Source organism: Protomyctophum parallelum (genome assembly GCF_964188405.1).
Source record: "Protomyctophum parallelum genome assembly, chromosome: 4".
NCBI classification, from domain to species: domain Eukaryota; kingdom Metazoa; phylum Chordata; class Actinopteri; order Myctophiformes; family Myctophidae; genus Protomyctophum; species Protomyctophum parallelum.
The window spans coordinates 7,849,678-7,864,648 of record NC_139700.1 but is presented as its reverse complement, the minus strand read 5'-3'; the positions used below and the strand labels follow the sequence as shown (position 1 = coordinate 7,864,648).

Sequence of the window (14,971 nt, the reverse complement as noted above, 5' to 3'; positions counted from 1 at the left end):
AACAGGTCAGCTCCAAATATGGAGATCTAAGGGTGGCAGCGGGGGCAGTGTCTTGCGTGTACAGGATTTGACGAGGGTCCCAGTAGGGCCGGCCCCGCCCCAAAGTCATTAGTGCAGCCGCGCGCTGCAGCCGGGCCCGGTCTGGCTCTGGTCCATAGCTCGTCCAATGCCGTTGCATTTAGAGCTATGTCACTGTCTAGTGTCTACTTCCGGGGCTCGCATAAATGCAGACCAGCCTCTCGTCTGTAGCGTAAATATAACAGAACATTTTTGCTACTCACCAATAAATACATTTGATTTGATTTGATTTGACTTACACTTCTTGAATCCTGAGTTGAATCAATCAATCAATCATATTTGGGCGGGAACCCCTTTTGGTGTTTTAAGCATAACGTTATACTTTAGCTATTGAAAAATAGCAGATCTACAAGCTCATAGCACCGAGTGGCGCGCTACGAGCTTGTAGGTCTGCTATTTTTGAAAAACCGTGAAAATGCGGCACAAATCTTTGAAAATTGAACATATATTCTTTCAGAAGACTTTTGTTTTTATTTCGACGTCAGGCCTAAATGGGTTAATGCAGGACTTACTGAGGCGTAGTAGTAAGAATAGCAAATGTAATAACACTTTAAGGTGAAACTGTTGGTGATAGGAATTTTATCCCATCATAAGATAAATAACAGGCAGGGGAGGACTGTAAAAAAACCCTGCAAAGACTATGAATTATGATAACAGCTCTCGTTAGCCGAAGAGCTATAAGCTGTGAGTCTCCGAAGCAAAAGCCCAAACTGCCCCGGATGCTCACAGAGTACATTTACTTTAGGAGCAATCCCATTACAATACTTATACTTAACTTTAGCTTTGACCAAAATACTTTAAGTAAATTAGCAAACATGAACAGAGGGATTACTCCATATAGCAAAAACATTACCTTATTTCCCCAGAAAGAGAGACGTCCATAGCAGAGGGAGGTTTTTAGTCGTTTTATATCGTTTCAGAGAGAAATAGAACATGGATTCACAAAACACAGCATGATAATCAAATACAGAGCCTAGACCCCCGTAGGGGGGGTCTAGTAGAATGGTTGCAGGTTTCTCTCTACTGCCTCCAAAATGGCAGACAGTATTTATACTCTACAATACAAAATGGAGAATGGTACAAAGCCGACGTGGCACGACCGAGGAGTATCGTACTCAAAGTATGGAAAAGTACTGGAATGGAAAAATACAAAACACAGAAGTCTATCTAGGCCTCAAAGGATAAATTTGTCAGGGAAGGGGGTGCCGGCCCGGTTGCTATGGCACCCGGCTGATAAGACAGCTATGCAGCAAGGCCAAATTCATGTAGGGAGACAGAGACTGTACAACACTAACTAAGCGCCAAAAGACAGCGTGAAGTCACAGGGGCAACCAGATTAAAAGGGTCAAAAGGTCAAAGGAAATGGTCAATCAAGCATAAAATATAAACAGATAGAAATTATCTATCAAACCCATCGCATTTTATGCGCGAATGATCATATGACCTTTGACAAAATCAAAACCTTAGGGGAAACTTTACTTTATACTATGGATAAAATGGAACAGAATGGCAATGAAAAATAAAAAATAAAAAACACAATGATTTCAACTTTACTAGGCATAAAATCCTTAATTAGAGGGTACTGTGGGAAAGAGAAAAAATGGCTTTTCTCTTTTGATGATGATGATGGAGATGATCTTCGGGAGTGGCACCCACCCCAGCAAACCGTTGCAGCCTACCTGGCCGGCGAGATGTGTCATTTGACCACATGAATGTTCATTTTTAGAGCAGTTCTTCTTTTGGCTCGTCATCAGTTCGTTGTCAGAACTGAATCTGCGAGAGTTCTTTTTTGGGCTCGTTGTCGGAGCCGATTCTTCGCCCCTTCCCCCCCTAATGACAGGTTCACAGATACACTCGATCTCTGCAAACAGACAAGGTTCAAGAGCTGGGAGAGGGGAAACGGGGTATTCTGCATGCGCTCCAGCGCGATGTCGCAACAATGTCTTTGGGAGTCCCTTAAGTACCATATACAGGTCAGATATAGAATCAAGTTGATTCCGGGGTGAATTAAATGCCTAGTCCAATCAAACTCATGATGATAAAAACCAAACTAATAAAATGTAGAAGGAAATGTTCCTATATTGACAATTTAGGGGAAATATGAAATGACTAAAACCTTTTTTTTTTTTATAAAATCAAATGAAATCAACAATAATGTAATACAATTGGAGGTGATTAAACGTAGCTTGGAAAGCGTAAATTAGCACAGGAAAGGAAAAAAATAACAACATCAACATAAACTACATAAACATGCAAACAAAAAATTTAATAAATTGGTTCCAAATGGGAAATCTATGGGCAACTAGTTAGACTGTTCTGGGGTTGGGCCTAACCAGTGAATTTAGACGGATCTGCTGGGGGGTCGGGTCTGGGGCCAAACCTTGTATACAAGAATGGAATTTCGAAGTCCACAATCAACCACAAACACTTTTCCGAGACCTCCATCGCATTTGTGGGCTTTGAAATTCTCGGCCTGTCCACCGACCGACTCCCACCTGCAGCAGTCCTTTATCTGTAGATAACAGAACAAAAACAAAGTACAAACTGGTGAATGACATGAAACAAAAATAACATCGTATCAAACAGACAGATCTAGATAGAGAGAAAAAGTATGCGTATTTCAGATTTTCAACAGATACAGATAGATTGACATGTGGGCCACTACAGGGCAACATCGCACATGGAATACAGACAGACCGTTGAATCCTAAACTACACATGTTATGTTTCATAAGAAGAACAGGTTACCACATGGCAAGACACTGAACGCAGAGAGAACATTACCGAACTATGTGCACACCGGCTTGACATGTTATGTTTCAAGACACTGATTCTGATCAGGTTAAAACATTACGATGACTCGCTATGTGCACTGGAAATTGGTGAAGATTCACCAGAAAAGTAGATTATTATGATACGATGTATGGCAAGGGAAAATGCCAGATAATAACTATTAAAAAAAATGAACTAATTTGACAGGCGTTCACAATGGAAACCTCGTAAGCGCCACAAACAGAGACATGCACGCAGAAAACCCAGCACGCACATACACACAGAGGCACACGTACGCATACATTCCAAAGGAAGCACGCACGCACACACACTAACTAACTAACGGGGGTGAAATGGGAGACAAAAACAACTGGAGATAAAACAGATAAATCAAAACAGTAGGACAGAGAAAGAAATCAAGCATTGATTTACTTAACTGAATGTGTAGGAGAGGCAAGCAGGATTCAGATTTATGGTGCAGACTTTATGGACACGCGTGGTCCACAGGTCCAGTTCGTGAAGGCATTCACGAACCCCATAGCTGGTAGTGTCCAAAAGGATAATCCAATGTTCCTGAATCGATAATGCCGACTTAAAACAGCCCCCTCTGAAGATAAAACAGCGGAGCTCTCGGGGAAAAAAGGAAGAAGGATTTTTTTCCTTATCTGATTCTTTGTGCCTTTTCGGTAACAGCTAATTAAATAAATTAGACTTACGCACTTCAAAGGAGACTCGAACGGGACCAAGTTGATAGGAATTTTATCCCATCATAAGATAAATAACAGGCAGGGGAGGACTGTAAAAAAACCCTGCAAAGACTATGAATTATGATAACAGCTCTCGTTAGCCGAAGAGCTATAAGCTGTGAGTCTCCGAAGCAAAAGCCCAAACTGCCCCGGATGCTCACAGAGTACATTTACTTTAGGAGCAATCCCATTACAATACTTATACTTAACTTTAGCTTTGACCAAAATACTTTAAGTAAATTAGCAAACATGAACAGAGGGATTACTCCATATAGCAAAAACATTACCTTATTTCCCCAGAAAGAGAGACGTCCATAGCAGAGGGAGGTTTTTAGTCGTTTTATATCGTTTCAGAGAGAAATAGAACATGGATTCACAAAACACAGCATGATAATCAAATACAGAGCCTAGACCCCCGTAGGGGGGGTCTAGTAGAATGGTTGCAGGTTTCTCTCTACTGCCTCCAAAATGGCAGACAGTATTTATACTCTACAATACAAAATGGAGAATGGTACAAAGCCGACGTGGCACGACCGAGGAGTATCGTACTCAAAGTATGGAAAAGTACTGGAATGGAAAAATACAAAACACAGAAGTCTATCTAGGCCTCAAAGGATAAATTTGTCAGGGAAGGGGGTGCCGGCCCGGTTGCTATGGCACCCGGCTGATAAGACAGCTATGCAGCAAGGCCAAATTCATGTAGGGAGACAGAGACTGTACAACACTAACTAAGCGCCAAAAGACAGCGTGAAGTCACAGGGGCAACCAGATTAAAAGGGTCAAAAGGTCAAAGGAAATGGTCAATCAAGCATAAAATATAAACAGATAGAAATTATCTATCAGTTGGTGCAGAGCCGATTACACTGACAGACTGCCAATTGTTCCAAACACACGTATTTCACATTGATAAATACATATGGTGTGTCAGAAGAGTGGGCTCACTGCAGCCGGTACACGGTGCCCCCCGGCTTATAAAGATGGACAGACATGAGTACGAAATGATCAGTGAGCATCTGTTGTTGTTGGGATAATTCAGACCCATATGTTTTTGGGTGATTTTCTAAACTTTTAAAGATGGAGTGCCATGATTTTTTGAAAGTTTTGAATTTACGTTTTTATGTGTACACGCCCACCAGTTCATTAAGTATGCCGGGTTTCCCTGGTGGGTGGTCATGGGTGGTGATCCACCTGAACTTGAAGCTGCACCCACAGCTGTTGTTTTTTTGTGATTTTTTTCATTGGCACATTTTGACTGTCAAGGTTTCAGCCTCCATGAAGAAACCCTAAAGACAAAGGGACGACATCATTGCACATAACGACCACATCAACTGTCACCTCATAAACACATGACAAACTGGAAGAAAATATAAAAATCACGGCACTCCATCTTTTTATAAATGTTGTTATCAAACAATAACTCATGTTTGGAGGTAAACATCAAACCTGGTGTTTGTGTGATAAATATATTATAGCCTACAACATAGTTTGCACAAGCAACAGCATTATAAATCACAAAAGCATTGCCAAGCGACGGGAAGCTAAAATACGGTGAATATAATAGTATTAATTCTGGATTATTAGAAATAAGGTTTAAGGTCTACTGTATATACGCAAAATCTAAAAAATAATTGGCATAGATTGTGTGAATTGTGCTGCCAGCTATTGCACCACTTCACCCCTTCACCAGGCCACCTGACTGAGACCTACTGTATAGTTGTTGGACAGGAACATGGAATAGTTTCCACAGTCTTGGTAGAAGACCTGAGACCACTACAAATATCTTCTAAATCATGGCGGTTTTCTGAAAATATATCAGTGGAAGGAAGGACCCCCAAAATGTTATCTACTGTAATTGCCTTGGCTGCAGACGCCCATCTGAAAATATGTTGTTCCAGGTACCGCCCAGAAGCAAAGATATACAATTAAAAACGTTCGCTGTGAAAGCATAATATTCAAAGATTTGCACACTATTTCATGATTTTTCAAAAATAGCAGATCTACAAGCTCGTAGCGTGGCACTGAGTGCGAGCTTCTAGATCTGCTATTTTCCAACAGCTAAAGTTAAAGTGGTTAAAAGCGAAGGCGCGTTCCAGGTCTTAATGGGGTGGTGAATATGCATAAGACTAAGTTGAACTTTCTGTAGCACCCGTCGTGTTAAAGTGAATGCCTCCACAGTGACATGACAGACAGGTTCTCACACAATCTAAGACTGGCAATCTGGGGAAACGGAGCGATTGATGCAGTTATCTGAGACACAGTGGGAGAGAGAGCTGAGCATATGATGGAGTACGTTTATGTTTTTCCTGCAGAGTGAGAGATGGAGTAGGAGCTTTGTCTATGGGGATCGTGACATTCACTCAGCTTTATTGATGACTGATTCAGGGGATTTCTCCTGCCGAACACGCGCACGCATTGTGCACAGGGCTGGCTCAGGTGTTTGCCATAGTGGCCGGGATATTCTGCCACCGTACAACGACCACGCCGGCACACAAGCACACATGCATGATGCACACTAGGGCTGGGCAAATACTCGTATCTATTTTCACTGTTCCAAAAAATACATGATACGTATAGCTCGCGGAGTTATAGTTCAGTCAGATATACTCGAGCGGCTTCATGCTGTGCTCAAGGGCGCATACATGTACTCGAGGGGTTAATATGCTGCATTACTATCAAGGTTCAAGGTTCTTTATTATTTGTCTCCCGAGGAAGAAATTTGTCTGCAAGCGTAGCCCTTATGCCCATGACGCCGCAGAGCAGCGCCCAAAACTAATATGTGGGTGTATTCAGTGTTTGCAAGACCCACTGATGTGGCAGTCAGCTGATGGGGTATTTAAGCTCACCTAGACGGCATGCTCTTCCTGCCTTCCTTCTGCATATGGTTCCTGGTTGTTGTTATGTGATGTTTGCTCCCACCGCCACCCCAGCACCAGTTATTTATGTTCCCCATGGGGGGTTGTTATTGTATATCTATCTCCCTGCTCTTAATGTTTAATGATGGTGTTTAATTCATTGTGCCGAGCAGGGAGAAAAAACTTAGCAGAGCCAATTCGCCAAGATAAAATATTATATGCACTCTTGTATTCTCATTCTATAAGAAATATTGGTTAAATCTATTCGTGAGTTATCCGACTGAAATACTGTAATCAGAATGAATCAGAATGAAGGCAAATTATGAAAATAAATGTTGAAATAATCGTGATATTGGTTTGGTTTGAAGTCATTATGAACCTAGCCCTGCACATGGAGAGTGCATGTGCACACAGCTGTACAGACACTAGACTTATGACACCATGCACGCACGCATGTACGCACATATGTACACACGCACCTGCCATCCAGCTTATCCCTGCGGTTTTAATCCCGAAATAACCACATGCACTGGGTTGATGAAAAAGACCGTTTTGCAAAATGCAAATAGCAGTCATCAAGGAATGTCTTTGTACTTTTCAAGGTGTGTGTGTGTGTGTGTGTGTGTGTGTGTGTGTGTGTGTGTGTGTGTGGGGTGTGTGTGTGTGTGTGTGTGTGTGTGTGTGTGTGTGTGTGTGTGTGCGTGCGTGCATCCATGAATGTGTCTTTCTATATTTTGTATTCCTGTATTACAAAGCTGAATGTTACCCTTGCCATCCATTCCCGTACACGCGCGCGCGCGCACACAGACACACACACACTCGCAAAAGACTTCACGTCTGTTGCAATTCAGGCATCAGAGGACATAATCGTTTGGGCAGGAAGCTTTTAACATCAGCCCGTCAGCCCTGAGTGTCAGCGTGACTACTGGCTATAAAACAAACGCGCCGCGGGACTCGGGAGAGGAGAGGAGGAGACCGCAGTGGGATGGTAGAGCGCAGCGTGAAGTATAGACTTGTTCCTAAAGTGAGATTAATCACCATCTGAGAAGTGTCACAGGCTCTTTGAAAATGATTTGTTGGCATGATGAAATGGAACGTTGTGTGTGGAAACATATCGCTGGTGTTTTAAGGACTCTCAATAAAAAAAATATAAAACAAACGTTACAATTCTGGAATGAAACGACCACTTACTGTATATGGGTCCACAAAGGATGAGGAGGCCATGTTAAATTTCAATAGTTCACCGAAAATATATAATTGATATTATGGAACATCTTGGAGTAACCACTTTCCAGATCCCCTACTCTTCATTTTTCAATGGAAGAGTGCGGGACGCTGCCCACTAGTACGGGCCCACTAGTGCGGGACGCTGCCCACTAGTACGGGCCCACTAGTACGGGACGCTGCCCACTAGTGAGGGACGCTGCCCACTAGTACGGGACGCTGCCCACTAGTACGGGATGCTGCCCACTAGTACGGGACGCTGCCCACTAGTACGGGACACTGGCCACTAGTACGGGATGCTGGCCACTAGTACGGGACGCTGCCCACTAGTACGGGACGCTGCCCACTAGTACGGGACGCTGCCCACTAGTACGGGACGCTGCCCACTAGTACGGGACGCTGCCCACTAGTACGGGACGCTGCCCACTAGTACGGGACGCTGCCCACTAGTACGGGACGCTGCCCACTAGTACGGGACGCTGCCCACTAGTACGGGACGCTGCCCACTAGTACGGGACGCTGCCCACTAGTACGGGACGCTGCCCACTAGTGAGGGACGCTGGCCACTAGTACGGGCCCACTAGTACGGGACGCTGCCCACTAGTGAGGGACGCTGGCCACTAGTACGGGCCCACTAGTACGGGACGCTGCCCACTAGTGAGGGACGCTGGCCACTAGTGAGGGACGCTGGCCACTAGTACGGGCCCACTAGTACGGGACGCTGCCCACTAGTGAGGGACGCTGGCCACTAGTACGGGCCCACTAGTACGGGACGCTGCCCACTAGTACGGGACGCTGCCCACTAGTACGGGACGCTGCCCACTAGTGAGGGAAGCTGGCCACTAGTACGGGACGCTGCCCACTAGTACGGGACGCTGCCCACTAGTACGGGACGCTGCCCACTAGTACGGGACGCTGCCCACTAGTACGGGACGCTGCCCACTAGTACGGGACGCTGCCCACTAGTACGGGACGCTGCCCACTAGTACGGGACGCTGCCCACTAGTGAGGGACGCTGCCCACTAGTGAGGGACGCTGCCCACTAGTGAGGGACGCTGCCCACTAGTACGGGACGCTGCCCACTAGTGAGGGACGCTGCCCACTAATGAGGGACGCTGCCCACTAGTGAGGGACGCTGCCCACTAGTGAGGGACGCTGCCCACTAGTACGGGACGCTGCCCACTAGTACGGGACGCTCGATGACTTTGATTGGTGGATGTATGACGACGTTCTCATCATCATGCTAAAAGGGCACCGCTCACTTCGCACGAGTGTGATTTTTCCTATTAGTCCCAATAGTGCTGAAAATGTTAGTGTGAGTTTAGGATCAGGGTTGAGATTATTATTCGGCTTATAATGTGCGAGATGACAGTTCAATTGTATTTAACATACTATATAAAGAAAAAGGGTGATCTTTCCCTTCGATTCTATCGGTACGCTACTCATACAAGAAGCAAAATGCAATTTTGTGAGGTCCACAAAGAACTGGACGGCAGTGTTGAGTGGCATGTGTGGAGAGGCCGCCTGGGAATCGGCCGCCATACCCCCCCCCCCCCCCCAACCAGTGTCTAAAGTGCCTTTCACACATGCACTGGAAGCTATCGAGACCTTAACTGGTGGGGCTGTGTGTGTGTGAACTAGGGCTGACCCAAAAAAATAGATTAATCGATGTTCAATCGATACGCACGGGAATCGATTTTTAACTCATCGATTGCGCAAAACGCTCTAAAGCGTTTTATTAATCTCGAGCGCCGTCAGCGCATCACGCTCTAAAGCGTTTTATTGGTGTTTTTACTGTATACTGTACATCAACTTCTCTGACGCCCGGACAACACATAATGTAACATTGATCATCTCCAGAAAGATCCGCTGTGAGATCCGGGAGTTTAAAGCCCCCCACCTCCTGAAAAGAGGCCTGGTCTAACCACATTCCAGGCATGCCGTATCCATTACGACGTACTGGGGAGGCGGCATCGCCGTCCTGCACACGGCATAGACCAACGCAGATCAGGGGATCTAAAATGGAGCTACCCATTTTCTAGTGTGTGTGAAATTTGTGAATACACTCGATTACCCTTCCCCTCCTGTTTCTACATGGTTTCTCCCGAGGCATCTCTCCATCGCATTACAGTTTCTTCCCCCCCCCCACTCATTCACACAGATCCACTCGACACAGCCCTCTCTAATTCTTTCCAACGACAACTCACCGGTCTGCCGCCTCATTCTCGGAAATATAAACCCGTATATAAACCAAGAATAATCTCCAACGGTCGATCGCCATTTCACGCACAGGTATACGCGAAACGAATGACGTATTCTCGAAGGACCGCCATAGGAGAAGCAGTATACATCTGACCAACTGTCTTTTTTTCGCCGTCGCGTCAGCCATGTTTGGACAAAGAAGCAGTATACTAGGCTAGCAGATATCACACCGTGGAACCCCCCCCCACACTGCGAGTTGCGATCGATCGTTTTGCAGTTTGCAATGCTACTCTCATTCTCGGAAAAAAAGATTCTCGGCAGTTGATCACCATAATCGCCATAGCGCCTTCGCCAGCCAATTGCAGTGATAAGGCGTCTGGGACGTAATCGACCCGTTTGTAATGGATAACTAATACAATCCTAAGCTGCGGAAGCCATCGTGTTGTCTGTCATTTTGTCGAAATCACAGCCAGCCTGGCTACGCTTATCGCTCCTGTGGTTCATGTCCAGACATGTCGTGGAACCCCCCCCCCACTGCGAGTTGAGTCGCTCCTGTGGTTCATGTCCAGACATGTCAACCTCTCAAGTCACTGTTATGCTATCAAACGATCTGTTGATTTTGTTTACTGAGACAATGATCACATATGTGCATAGAATCATCATCATCATGACGTTATCATGACAGGCAGATATAAACATAAATAAATTATCATATACATACTACACACTGAATGAAAGCCCCAAATGTCTAATTTTAGGAGGAAAACAAATAAAATACACATATCCCATATACTGTTTGTCAATACTAGACTATTGAATCCATTTCATTTATAAAATTCTCTTTTTCAGAGAGAACTTTAGCCCATTCTGACCTGAGATCAGATTCATACGAGGTTTCCACTGGACACACACTGGTCTGATTAGAGAAAGCATGGACCTATAGAACTATTATTCACAAAATAAGGCATATAGCGACATGTACATACTATATACCGTATGAAACAGAAGACTCTCTGCTTTCATAAGAAAAAAACTAATACTGTAATAATAATAAAAATCACACCCATGTGAAGTGAGCAGTGCAATGTTGTGAAGTGAGCAGTGCAACATTGCACTGCTCACTTCACAGGGGTGTGATTTTCATTATTATTACAGTAGAAGTATTTTTCTTATGAAAGCAGAGAGTCTTCTGTTTCATACGGTATATAGTATGTATAGGCCTTATTTTGTGAATATTTAGTTGTCAGTTCCTTGTCTTGTCTAAAATACTCTGAGGATTTCAGAAAATGCATGGACCTGAAGAACCATTATTCACAAAATAAGGCCTATAGCGACATGTACATACTATATACCGTATGAAACAGAAGACTCTCTGCTTTCATAAGAAAAATACTTCTACTGTAATAATAATAAAAATCACACCCATGTGAAGTGAGCAGTGCAATGTTGTGCAACATTGCACTGCTCACTTCACAGGGGTGTGATTTGTATTATTATTACAGTAGAAGTATTTTTCTTATGAAAGCAGAGAGTCTTCTGTTTCATACGGTATATAGTATGTACATGTCGCTATAGGCCTTATTTTGTGAATAATGGTTCTTCAGGTCCATGCATTTTCTGAAATCCTCTCTGGTGGGCGCAAGCTGCATTCAACAGCCAATTACTGACAAACTATACATGGGACCATGTGTATTTGTTTTCCTCCTAAAAGTAGACATTCAGGGCTTTCATTCAGTGTGTAGTATGTATATGATATTATTTGTGTTCATTTTTATATCTGTCTGTCAATGTCTGTCAACTTCAACCTTCCATATCTCTGCTGTTTTTTCAAAAGAGCAGCGTGCAGTGAAAAGCAGGTTTTAGAAAAAGGTCAATATCTCCAGAATGGAAGATGGTAGAATCATATTTTTTTTTTAAAATTGAAGTGGACTAGTTTGGCTTCCTTTTGATTTATGCAATGTGCGATGTGCTATAAGAGGCCCCTCGCTGTGGGCCCCTAAAAAGTTAAAAAGTCCAATGTTAATCGCTTAGCAGAAGCAATCCTGAGTAGAATTTCAAAAGTTAGCAATCAATGTGTTAAATTTTGAATCGAATAGTCATTAAAAAAAAAAGCGTCCGCTTTTGGCCCGCGAGACGGCCCCATTTGGTCCTCGAGCCATGCTCGCGCCTCGCAGCACCGCAACGCCTCCTCCCCTCTCCCCCTCACTCGTGGTGGTAACAACAAGGAAGGAAGTCAACACAGCAGCCTGCAGTCATGCCGCCACAAAAGAAATCTAAAGTGTGGTTGCATTTTAGAATATGCAAGGAGAACAAAGAACAAGTGGTGTACAGTGTCAACCATGTGAGAAGAAATTGGCGTATCACATACGGGATGGCCCAAGTGGGGCGAAAAATCTGCGGCCAAATTTCACGCATGGGACAGGGGAAAAAGCCCCTGACCTCCTGGGCTCAGAGGGACTTCCAGGCGCGCTAATTTGAGCCGCGGTCATCCACACTTTTCTACCCCAAGAAAGAGCCTCGTCGGAAGGGTCTGAGAGCGGCGTAGACCGTTGTTTTCACATCTGAGTTTCAATCGGAAGAGAAGCTAAATCCCTACATTTTCTGGATTATAGGCTATATATTTTTTTTATTTTAGAGGTAATGCCTGTGTCAGGCAGTTGACTTGTTACGGTCGGATGTTTTATTAAGCCTAATTATTTGTGCGTCACTGCTTTCATGAAGGCTGCAACAGTTGTTGCTTCAATGCTTATCGTTTTAAATAAATGAGACCAATCCAAGCATGCCTTTCTCTCCGCTATTGTTTAAGGTGTGCGCATCGCGCATCTCGCCCCCCCCCCCCGAAGCGTCGATCATCATAACGTAATCGAAGGTCAGCCCTAGTGTGAACTCAAATGCAGTGATGCAAAGTAACTAACAAAGTACATTTTACTCAAGTGCTGTAATTTTGAGGTACTTTTACTTTACTGGAGTATTTCCAATTTCCAATAATTTTACTTCTACTCCACTATACATTTCAAAGGCAAATACTCTCCACTACTGTACATTTATTTGAAAACTTTAGTTACTTGTTACTTTGTAGATTTTGATTATTATACAAAACATTGACCACTGCATCCCTATATACATTTTCGGCCATTTGAAAATATCCTATCGACAAGCCTGACAGAGACAATGATAGAGTAATACGTTGTCTTAAACATTCCGGTTACAAGTGCTGCTTAAATTGATGGGCTGATCAAAGAGAAACATTATTTCATTCAATCCGGTCACGTACGGCTCTCTTCCTATTGGGCAGCTGTCCAACTGCTATGCCCGTGAGCAAGGCACTTAACCCAACAACCTTATTCCTGGGGTCGCTCTACCTCCTGAGCCAAGGAAGCCACTGGGAGTTACCTTATTCCTGGGGTCAGTCTATCTCCTGAGCCACTGGGAGTTTAACTACAGCATACTAGTGAGCTGCAGTACATGTGACTTTTGCGGCTAACAAAATCATAGCATCCACTTTACTCAGACAATGAGCACGCAGTACTACATCCTGTCAAATACCTCATTTGTAATGCAGAATTGAAAACACTAAATTGGCATGCACTGACTGACTCTACCCCTAGAAAGCCATTTGGTATATGAGGGGAGAATCAAATATTCTACAAAATCACTGTGTGTTAAAAACAACACTTTAATTTAGCTTTTATTATTACTCTCGCCTGCCAAAGCCAGAGATAATTGCCTTGGTTTGTAATTCGCTGTGTGGAAGAGGCTCGCCAACACTATTCAAAGAGTATGCAAATTCGGCCATGCTCTAAAAATAATCATTATAGTTTCTGTCAAAATGACGCACAGTGGACCCAAATGGACCCTTGGGACAACTGGATCCATTTTTACAACCTTAGAGTTAAATTAACACCACATTTGTTTGTCTGGTTTATGCAAAAATGCCCACAAAGCATTAAGTCAAGAGGACTTAATGCAGCACAACATCCTATAGTAGCCAATAAGACAGCAGCGCAATGTGTCCGACTCCTCTAATGTAATCAAACCATGCTGGTGTACCTCATCTTCACACTGTACAATCCTCTGATAACCCATTTTGTACTGAAGTCGATTAAATTTTTCTGAAAAACCCATGTTTCTATGTCAGTGGGGCTCAACCTTTTTCATGTCAAGGACCCCCAGAATTATCTCTATTGGGCCACGGACCCCCATCTCAGAATATGTAGTTCCAGGGACCCCCCCAGAAGCCAATATTTTAGTTAAAAATGTTCGCTCTGAAATATATATTTAAAGATTTGTGCGACATTTTCATGATTTTTCAAAAATAGCAGATCTGCTATTTTTCAATAGCTAAATTATAACATAATGTTTAAAACACCAAAACGGGTTCCCGGCTAAAATGGGATAATTAAACTCAGTATAAAATGGACACGCATAGTCGTATACACATCATGGTCAGGTTTTACTGGTGTTTCACACACAGTGTAACATACTTTATTAGGCTACAACGTTTCGGTCTATTACGATACCTGATGAAGGTCGTAATGTAGCCTAAACGTTGTAGTAATACATTATTAACTGTAACTACACGTTAGCGCTGGAGCGCTGTGATAAACATACCAAGTTTTTAGGAGGGGATCTATTTGACCAAAAATGTAAATTTTAATTTAAATAATAATAATAATCACAAACACATCGTCCGGTTAACCCCAAAATTACATCATCCTAAATAAACGTTGTGGGAGGTCGGGTGGGAAACAGTACTCGGAATGCAGTATCAGGGGTTAGACACACAATGGCGCCCCTTGCTTTATTTCTCAAAGAAGTTCAAACAAAGTCAGTTTCACATCAGAACTCATACAGACAATATTCTTTTCCAAGAAGTCCCGGGTCCGAGGCGGGAGTTATCACTGCAGAGGATGAGAGGGGTGGTTAGCATGCGGTCAGAGTACAAGGTAAGTGTCTAGTTGGGGCCTGAGACTCCGGTCTGGGCAATTCTACCAACTAGTCTTTTCTGTAACTTTCTTTCTTCTTCCTTTCCAGGTTCCAGAGGGGCCAGGAGGCTCCCCCGGAGGTAGGTATAACGGTAGGTAGCTCTCTCTATCCA

At 43.7% G+C, this 14,971-nt stretch overlaps 1 protein-coding gene across 1 annotated transcript in view; it reads right to left on the bottom strand.

The window, feature by feature from the left end:
• nrn1la (neuritin 1-like a) overlaps positions 1-14,971 on the bottom strand; it is a gene marked incomplete at both ends in the record, with an annotated part of 87,108 nt that overhangs the window by 51,828 nt on the left and 20,309 nt on the right. The gene's annotated exons all lie outside the window — the stretch shown is intronic.